The sequence below is a fragment of the Castanea sativa genome, chromosome 11, assembly GCF_040712315.1.
Source record: "Castanea sativa cultivar Marrone di Chiusa Pesio chromosome 11, ASM4071231v1".
NCBI classification, from domain to species: domain Eukaryota; kingdom Viridiplantae; phylum Streptophyta; class Magnoliopsida; order Fagales; family Fagaceae; genus Castanea; species Castanea sativa.
In genome coordinates, this window is record NC_134023.1 from 8,925,943 (window position 1) to 8,936,860 (window position 10,918).

The window sequence follows — 10,918 nt, forward strand, 5'->3', positions numbered from 1 at the left end:
GCCACGTGAGAAGCCATGTCATTTTAATTCTTTTTTTTTAAAAATTTTTATTTTACCTACAATTTTAAAACAACCTTTAAAAATTTCAGAATAATAAATTCTAGCCCTATAATAAATCTATATAATAAATCCCAGCCCACTCTTTATTTATTTACTTCCACCATCAAGCCCAGCCCAAGGCCTTTTCAACTTAAAGGAGAGATTTGAAACCGTGGAACCTTGAAGGGTTGTGTGAGAAGCACAGCGTGAGGACAATTAACCAGATAGTTCAGCGCTACGCTTCAGCTCTACGGTTTTACAGTAACGGTTTCAGGGACAACCAAAGAGTCTGAAAATCTCCCCACCTTCCTGCTCTGTGGTTTCACAGTAACGACCGCTTATCTGAATTCCTTCCTTGCTGTCTTCCTCTCCTCACAGTATATAAATACTTACAGAACCTGGCTAATTCGATTAAGGTATCTCTAAACCCAGTTATTTTTGTGCTCCATTATTTTGCTTGATGTTTTTGGTTTCCCTTTTTACATTTTGTTGCTGCCTCTTTCGTGGTGTGGTGTGGATGATTGTTATGGTTGCTGTGGTTTTTGATTGGTGCACTGTCTGACAGAAGCTGCAGAAATACTACCAGTAGTTTGTCTTTTGTTTTATATGGATTGGTAGTAGTGGTTTGCTGCTTGGTTTTGAACACACAACTCAGTTTCTGAGATTATAAGGAAGACGAACACACATTCAAAATTGAATATTTATTATTGGCTTGAGAATTTGGGTCACTGTGGGTCGTCCAAGACCAATCGGTGCAGGTGGGTTGATTCAAGATCACGAGTTGATTCAAGATCACGAGCAAATATGGACATAACAATTGTCCAAAACCGCTTAAAGTTGAACTCTGGATAATTTGAGATGGAGTAAACCAAGTCCTTCAATTATGAATAAAGGACTTTGATTGTTGAGAGATTGAAGCTTTCATTGTCCTTGACTTGCTTAACCAATAGATCACTCACTGTTTCCACTCACAAATACAATTACTTTTTGTCTAATTGCATATACCTGTATAGCCGATGTTGGGACTACTTTTGTTTATTTATTTTTTGGTTAGCCATTGTCTTTTACACTGTATTTTCAGACTGACAGAACCTTAAGAAAAATGCCCAACACAGTGTCTATACCTTTGCATTTTCTTTTGCAAGTTGGCACAAAGCCATAGTAGGACTTTTCCTAGGTTCTTCTATTTAAATGCTTTCCTTTTTATCATTTCTCTCTTTTGTGTCTTATTTTTATGCTTAAGGGAGGTTTTAATTTATGAAATATGTTATTAGTGGGATTAATACCCAATTGGTTGTGGTGAAATTGTACCTTCTGCCTTAGGAAACTGTGCCCACTGACCGATTGGAAATAACTTGGAATGTAAATGTTCAAAGTCCTATTGTATTATAGATTTTGAGTGAAACTTGTTTAGATGATGTCTTTTTGTGTTTGGATAAATGCAGCAAGCATGTTGATCCATTGACCTAAAGTTTGGACAATAAGAATGTAATTTGAGATGGTTCATACACGAATTTATTGATTATAGTGATGCCTAAGATCCTACAGCCTCTTATCTTCAAGTGATCTTTTGTCTTCTTCCTAATCTGATTTTATCAGTTTCTAGTTTTTAGGCACACAACTATATTCTTATGTCTGTATACATTCTTTCTGATGTACAATGAAATCATAATCGGGCATTATGTAGTTCTCCTCTCACAGATCTAAATTACTGGAACTACTGAACAGTGTAATTGGCAACCTGCTATCTCTCTCAACTTTACCAATTTTTATCTTCTGTGATAAATGGAGAACTTTCATCATAGTGGATATTGTTACCTTTTCTACAAAAGGTAGACCTTATATAAACTTCAAATCTAAGTATCGCTGCTCATGTCACCTTGATTTATGACGATCCCATTGATCAATATCCCATTTGGGTGATTACTTGTGTGTGGATCTCTCTTTTTCTGCCTTTATCCCATATAAACCAGCATAGTTATTTGAATATGTTAAATTTCAAATGATTTACAGGGCACTTTATATTGGATTTGCAGGGAAAGAAAACTTCCAGATTGAATAAATGGTTGAAGTAAGATCATTAAAAACAATAGTAAGCTGCATTCTTCGATCTCTCTCTCTCTCTCTCTCCAACACATGTGCACACATGCATGTACGTGAATATAGTACTGAACTGCTATACTTGAAAGTAGGATGGTGGCTTTTGTCGCAGTGGTTATACAAAATGCTACTATAAGATTAGAAGATATTACATCTTATATTTTACTCCAATATCCCAATTATTTAGGCATGAAACAAATGTAAGATTCTCATAGCAGCATCAAAATTTGGAACTAACTTATTTGAAATAGACGATTCTTATTTGTCTTTCTTAACTTTTCAGGTTGGAACTTGATATGGTTTCAGCTAATATAGGGAAAATATTGTGGAGTTTTGCTAAATTGACAGATAAATACATAATTTAATCTAGTGTTCATAGGCACCCATTTTTGCAGAGACTAGAATAACATACTTTCTTTGAGAGTGGTCCTTTTCATACACATCAGTTGGATTTGCATACCAGAAGAGGAACCTTTATTCGGCATCTCATCAGGAGAAATTTAACTAGCATGGAAGTACATTCATGAAGGTAGCTAAAACTTGCACTGATCAGAGCTTTATAGGTTAGTTTCCAGAAGGTTGCATTCCTGCATTTCAATTTAAAATTAGATATGTTTGCCATTTCTGGAGCATCTGCTGACACTAGAAACATCTTTTGCAGATGGAAACATTATAGAAAGGCTTAGAAATACTTCATTGAGGTAATAATCTAGAGGCTGTTCCTAAATGAGAACCAGAAATTTTAACTACATTAGTAAAACTCATCTACCTGGAAAAGTGTAATGCTTGTAGAATGCACCACTTAATGCAGATTTTAGTTACCTTGTAGGATAACTGTCATCGTTTACATTTCCTATGACCTAAATTTTGAGTCATGTAAAAGTACCTGTAAACTGCATTGTATTTGGGCTGGCTCCACGGATCCCTTCACCAAGAAAATCATCTTTGATCAGTTGTAGTTTGAGGGTAACATCCTTTATGTTTGTTCTGTCTTTCGGTGATTCCATTGAGCAGGCAAGCCAATCTTGAGGACTGAAAGTAAGCACTTGTGAACATTTTCCTTCATCTGGATCCAATTTTCATTATAACTGGTTTCATGTGCTACTTCTATCTCGTTTTGATAATTATCTTCTTCCATTGGTGCTACTGTTTCTGCTTCTCTTGTAAGAAGGGCTGGGTCCACAATTTGTGTAAGTCTTTCTGGTAATGCTTTCTCAACAAAGTTATAAAGACTGAAACCATCTTTAAATATTTCATCAGTGGGTCTTCTTCCAATGAACATCTCTAACACAAGAATCCCATAGCTATATACATCACCCTGTGTTGATGCCTCACCACCCATTCCATACTCTGCAATTCAAACAATTCAGATAGCTAATGTGATTATAATAACCATTGGCAGCTCTCTATTTGGTATAATAAATCATAGATGTCACCCATTAAGTATTAGAAGTTAGGCAAGCTTTGTGGAAATTGAATATTGCATATATGTGGTACAATATATGGTAATACTTTGTTCCATATATGTAATAGCAAGTTGGATGGCATCAATTTCTGTAGTTGAATATCTTTCAGCTGCACCTATGTTCCGAGAAATAACTCTCACCAATTACTCTCATGACTTGAATATCTTTTGTCAAGAAATCTCATGTCCAGATCATGATAATAGTCTGCATTTTTTTTTTTGTCCTTGAACTTTACCAGACCCATTGGTGTGTGTATGGTTTTAGGTCTATTACCTGTTGGGTTAGGGCATGTACTAGTTTAAGGTTTTGGGTTGTATGCTGTGCATTTTGTTGACAGCAAAACTATACACATGTATACACTCAAACATGAAAGATACCAAGTTGATGCAAAGATCTATTATAGGTGAGTCATACATAATTATTTCAATCTGCTGGATACTCTGAAACAAGGAAGATCAAATTGTTGCCACAGAAATGAGAAAAAGAATAATCTTAACTGTAGGAGGAATAGCAACAATTTACTCTCTAGATCATGTCTATTATGAGTATCAGATCATAGGTTGATAAAATGAGTATATACACTAATGTAATATCATCTCTTCCGTGCTTAGAATTTTAATTTCTTGGGATGATTGGTGTGAACTGGTTAATTCTTTATTGTTCATCTCTTCTACACCAACATTGTTTTCTGATTTAAGGAAAAAAAAAATCTTTATTACCCAATTTGTAGCATTAACATCTGATATCAATTTTTTTTTTTTTACTTATGAATGAGATGTCATTATTTTATTTCATATTCATGATGAATGACTTGATCAAAGGGATGTTGAAAAGTCTGGAATCAATATTACCAACCCATATTCAATTCCTGTTCTCTATTCTTAATGAAGTCTCCTACTTATTGAACTGGACCTCATAATTTTTTATTGTTAGTAACATATCTGATAAATTTGACTGCAAAGCTGTTTGCATTGAATTGCAGAGCTTTAAAACAATAAAGGCAGATAAAATGAAGATATAAAGCTAGTCAAAAGTTTGTTAATTGTGACTGTCATGTTGATCAAAATTATGATTTCTTTAGGATTTAAAACCATCTTTAATACCCCTTCAAAAAAAGCCCATCTTTAGTGTTTCAGTTTGCTTAGATGGTGTGATAACAGGAGCAATTTTTTGACGTACATGTGTTTCAGCCTTTGAGAAGAGAGTACTTTTAATTACCGGAAACAGGTACATTTATATTAAAGAAAATAAATTTGAAACTTTTACCTGGAGCAGTGTAGCCAATGGATCCCTTTACTCCAGTTGTGCTTGCTTGATTCTGAGAAACTTCATTTGTGATTGCAAGGATCCTTGCTAAACCAAAATCACTTACATGAGCAATCATGTCATTGTCAAGAAGAACATTGCTTGGCTTTAGATCACAGTGAATTATTGGTTGTTCACAAAGATCGTGAAGATAATGCAGTGCATAAGCCACATCAATTGCAACATTTAGTCTTTGAAGAAGGCTCAAATTCCTTGATTGAATCTCGCTATCCATTTTTGGATGCAGCCACCCGTCTAAGCTTCCATTTGTCATGAATTCAAAAACTAGAGCTTTAAAATCTTGACCACTGTAATCCACACTAGAGCAACATGTTAGGATCTTAACAAGATTTCTATGCCGTATATTTCTTAATGCATTGCACTCATTTATGAAGCTCTTGGAAGCTCCTTTCTTTTGAAGTTTGAGAACCTTCACAGCAACTACTCTTTCTTGTTCCTGAAGAGTTCCTTTATATACAGAGCCAAAACTACCAGAACCAATTAGATTGCTGGAAGAAAAACAACCAGTTGCCTGGTAGAGACTTCTGTATGAAACATTTGGAAGGATGTCAGTTGATGGGAATGTAGAGAACTGTTTTCCTTTTGAACTTCTCTTCTTGTAGAAAACAAGGAAAGCTGACAAGAAGAAGAGAAACAAGACCACACAAACCATTGAGACTGTCAGTTTGAAAGCAAGGGACTTTCCTCGTTTTGTAACTTGGACGGGGCAGGCTGGCAGCTGCAGTTCTGGGACACCTCCACAAAGCTTACTATTTCCAATCACTGATATTGCGCTTGCATTATGAAAGACACCCTTTGATGGTACTTCACCCTCCAGATCATTAAAAGAAAGATTCAAATGTACTAAAAATTGAAGATTTTGTAGATCTTCTGGAATTTTCCCTGTCAAGTTGTTTTGTGAAAGATCTACATACTGAAGGCCTTTCAAGGAAGTCAAAGTTAGAGGTATCCTTCCTTGAAAAGAATTATCCTGTAGGATAAGGTATTCAAGGCTTTGACAATCGCCAATTGTATTTGGAATCTCACCAGACAAATTGTTGTTTGAGACATCAAGGGCAATTATATGTATTAACTTACCTACTTCCACAGGTAGGCTTCCAGTTAATGAGTTTTGAGAAAAGTTGGCTAACTTTGTTAAGGAAGAAAGACCAATCACTTGAGGAGGTATAGGTCCAGTAAATTTATTTTCAGAAATTTCCAATAACTGCAACTTTTGGCAGTTTACAACACTTGCAGGAATAGCTCCTTCTAATTTGTTTTGTGATAAGTACATTTCAGACAATTGAGTAAGGTTACCAATGGATGATGGGATCTCTCCTGACAAGCTGTTGACTCTTAAACCTAATCCCTGCAAATTTTGAAGCTTTCCAAGAGAATTAGGAATGTTTCCAGAAAAAAGGTTGCCCTCCATGCCCAAGACAATTAAGTTGACTAGATTTTCTAAGGCTGTAGGAATAGTTCCAGATATTTGATTGCCTCCCATGTAAAGTTCACTGACTTGGGTTGACAAATTACCTATAGAGTTGGATATAATCCCTCCAAAATGGTTCATACTAAAATCCAATATTTGCAGGTTACTGCAATTTGTCAAAGATGTAAGAAAGTCCAAGTCATTGGCTGAATTACTTCCTAGATTGTTTCTACCCAAACCTAGCCACCAAAGGTCTTGTAGGTTTCCAAGATTGGTTGGACCTTGTCCCTCAAAGTTGTTATTAGAAATATCAAATATTTGAAGCTGAGAAGCATTGGACAACGAAGTCGGGATTGGCCCAGAGAACTCATTGATACCAATGCCAAATATTTTGAGATTTGAAAGAGTAAGGCCTATGTTGGCTGGAAGAGTGCCATTAAGTTGGTTTTGTGAAATTGAGATGATAGTGAGTGATGACATATTATAAAGGGAGGGAGGAACTGTACCAGTCAATTTATTTGAAGAGGTTGTGAAGACTGATAAGGTATTCAAGCGGCCTATTTCATCTGGAATTGTTCCTGCAATATTATTATAGGCTACTGATAAACCAGTGAGTGATGAAAGATTCCCCAAGGAAGGTGGTATTCCTCCAGTAAGATTATTTACACCAAGATTAAGCACCATAAGCTTAGCCAAAGATCCAAGCTCTGATGGAATTCGACCAATAAGACTGTTTACTGTGAAGTCGACAATCCTGAGCTCAGAGCAGCTGCTCAAGTTGACTGGAATTTCTCCTCCTAACTTGTTACGAGTAAGGTTGAGATGTTGTAGTCGAAACAAATGGACAACTTCCTGTGGTATTTTACCCGTGAAGCTGTTGTTTTGAAGGTACATGAACCTAAGAAAGGTTAGGTTGCCAATGTAAGGTGATATAGACCCACCCAAGTTATTCCCATTTAGGTTCAAGGTGGTGACTCGTTGATGCCTTAGGCTGCATGTAACACCATGCCAGTTGCAGAAGTGAATTGAGTCATTCCATGAGCTCATAACTTCATGTGGATCATTGGTTATTGATTCTTTAATTTTGAGCAAAGCCAAGTGATCAGTCTCATTTCCTAATGCACTGGCAACAGTAGTAGGTTGGAACCATAATAGGTTCATGGAAAGGAGAAGAATCACAAGATAGTTTTTGCACCGAAGTTCACAAAGATTGGTGTTTTGAAGCTTCATTTGGTTAAGCAGAGGGTGAAATATTTAGGAGGAGGCAAAGGTAATAAATGAAATCTCGGATTGAATTCAAAAGATAATATATAGACTCTGAATGAAGCCAATCAGGTGTAAATACATTAGTTGTTTAAAGTCAAATTTTTCTGTTTCCTCTTCAATGCTTGGTCAGCAATAACCACAATGTTTTTTAAATGCCAAGCACACAGCGTCTTTCCCTTGACATTCAAGCAACCTTGGCATTCAAGAAATTGAAAGATTTTTTAAATTTTATTAGATAATTTCTATCTTACAAATGAGTTCTACCAAAAAAAAATGTTTTGGTACTTCTTTTCTCAGGTTATGTGCTAGGTTTGGTCAAAGGTCTAAAATAGAACACGGATCATGTTACTAATAATATCATTTTAGTATTCATCAGGGATCAGGATCACATGGAATACAACTTCAGTCAACTGGCTAATGTAATTTTTATTTGGAAGGTGATGGCATTTCATTCTTTCAAACGATTCGATTCAATACCTGATGTTTACATTTCTATGCGATGCAGTGTTCCTTTATACCCACCGCTGCAGACTTTTTAATGCGTATATTATATAGTATAAAAAACATTATCTTTTTTTTTTTTTTTTTGCTAAACATAAAAAACATTATCTTAGCTAGCAAAGCTTGACTACCTAACATAATTATCATTAGTATTTTATCAAAAAAAAGATTATTATTATTTTAAAAGATGGACAAGTCACATGTGAACTGAAAATGAAGCTGCTGGTTTCATTGAGAAGGAAATGACATCACAGTATGGACCATGACGGTATATATGACCTCTAATAAATTCCACTAGGATTGAAAATCTACCATGACATTGATGAAAATGTTTTTATAAACAAAACTTTTGTACTCAGCCAAGGAAATCTAGCTCAAGAGCATTAGTTTGTGCAAAATATGTTAAGGGAAAAATTTGCCCAACCATCCCCAAAAACCACCTACATCAGTTTATGTAAATTATGCAAAACCTATCCAAGCTGCAGTAACCATGGAAGTAACCAGGGAAATATACACAGGCACTAATCATTTGCATAGTTTTTTATTCTTTATTATTTACAAATCTTGAGGATAAAGTAAGAGAGTTAATGGTAGTTGTGGCGTGTGAAGAGAGAGAAACAATTAAGAAACAATTAAGAAACATTGATATTTTAATAAAATTTAGAATAGATAATTTGATGTGAATGTTTTTAAAAAGTGATTAGGTAAAATAGAAAATGTAGATTCTTGTGCTAAAATAAACATGAATTTTTGCATGAGTTTATGTGAATACTTAATGTCCCATTAGCACATGGGTAAAACACTTTGTGATTGCTGCATGTGAACTGCTAGTTCATATGAATATTTAACTATTTCTTTGTTATCACTGAACTCTATGTTAGCTAAATTTTTTTCGTTATCGCTTCTGTAAAATGGTTTCCCCATTTAAACATCTTATTGTTCATGAGATCAAAAAAGAACTATATGAGTTTTTGTGAGTATTGTTTTGTTATTGCAAGTGTAATCTTGGGGTGAGTACAAATTGTAAGAAGGTGAGTTACATGATAATATTTATTATCGCTACTCTCCTGTTGAACCACATCAATATAACATTTCTTTCATTTCGGTCCATTGCAATCCACTTTGGTCTATTTCAATCTACTTTGATATATTCGGTCCACCTCGGTCTATTTGGTCCTATTTGGTCTATTTGGTTGACTTCAATCCATTTCAATAAACTTCAGTCAACTTTTATCTATTTTGTTCACTTCGTTCCATTTCGGTCAACTTCAATCTAGTTCGGCTATTTGGTCCACTTTGGTCCATTCAATGATGCTTTGAGAAGAGAGACATAAGTAGAAAGAGGAGATGTTTCATTGAAAAGTATGTTACATTCTTAGGGTAATGTGGGTAAGTTCCTGATAAAAATATTTTTTTTATTATACTATTAAAGTCTTTTATGTTATTTTTCTAATATAAGTGATGGATTTACTTATATCTACTTTCTCTTTAAGTCATTCAAGACATATAGAGGATGAGCTATTTGTTAAGAGTGCTAGAAACGAATTCCAACCACATAATACATTATTTACAAAATATCTTGCTTTATATAATAATTGAATGTAAATTACTTTATGTTTCCTTAGAAAAAAAAAAACTTACAAAATTTAAAACATTTTCAATTAAAATATATAAATAGTTTAATCTACAAAATTGAATATAGTGTATCAACTAAACTTTGTTAGAAAATAATCACAACATCTTAAAAAGGGTTTTGGACTAACATTTATAAGTTTCATCTACTATTTTTTCATTTTTAACTTGACAAAAAATAAATAAATTTGTAAATTTTTTGCCTGCATATATCACGCATGTGAGTATGTGATTAGTCAATATATATATATATATATATATATATATATATATATATATATATATTAAAAGCCAAAGTTCAGAAAAATCAAATTAGATTTCAATTGAACTTTCAATTTTGCGCCATGTATCTCATCTAATTTTTTATTTTTGTGCCAAGTAAATTATTGAGTGGAAAAATTGAATATTCCAAATCCAATTATATTCTAAATTGGAGTCTAATTTTACACTACATGTCCACTCCCTATATTGTGAGTGCACAATCAGAAATCTCCGTGCACACACAAATTGCAATGTGTAAGAGACAAAAGTGGATATCAATTTTCAAAAACAACAGGAAAAAAAGTGAATTATTGAGTTGCAGAAATTCGAGTTTTGATTGGAGGGCATTGTTTGAACTTGGTAATTGAAGATTAGAGTTTAAGGCTTTGTTTGGGAGTTCATAAGGGAATGAAATGGAATGATCATAAAGGAATGGAATAGAATGTATTTAAGTAAAAGAAAGGAATGAAAAAGAATGAAATGGAAAATAGTAATCTTGATTGGATGTTTTAAAATAAATGAATGGAAATGAATGAAAATAAATGAAACGTAAGTAATCTTGTTTCAAAGTAACATAGAGGGAATGGAATGAAATCATTTTATGACAATATTACTACTAGACCCTTATTTTAAAATAAATGGCTGAATATATAGGGGTATTTTTAGAGTTTTAGTAAAAACTCATTAAATTTAATTTCATTCCCTTTCATTCCTCCCGATTTCGGGGGGAATGAAAATTTGAGATTTTAAGGGAATAGAAAGGAATGAGTGTTTTCTCTTATCCATTCCATTTCCTTTCACTTAAACTCCCAAACAAAAGAATGGACTTTTCATTCCTCTATTAAAACTCTCAAACAAGGGAAGAAAAGAATATTCTAAAATTATTTTTTTCATTCATTTTCATTTCATTCCATTC

The 10,918-nt window shown here is 33.9% G+C and overlaps 1 long non-coding RNA gene and 1 pseudogene across 2 annotated transcripts; one reads left to right on the top strand and one right to left on the bottom strand.

Moving 5' to 3' along the window:
• Nucleotides 1-221: 221 nt before the first annotated feature.
• On the top strand, nt 222-3,229 carry LOC142618009 (uncharacterized). Of its 2 annotated transcripts, none has more exons than XR_012841135.1 (4): nt 222-455; nt 2,053-2,131; nt 2,423-2,702; nt 2,801-3,229. It is a non-coding gene; the product is annotated as an uncharacterized LOC142618009 (long non-coding RNA). The 2 variants fall into 2 exon arrangements; XR_012841134.1 differs by having other exon boundaries at nt 235-455; nt 2,076-2,131.
• LOC142618008 (putative receptor-like protein kinase At3g47110) lies at nt 2,591-7,618 on the bottom strand (annotated as a pseudogene).
• Between the last annotated feature and the right edge of the window lie 3,300 nt (nt 7,619-10,918).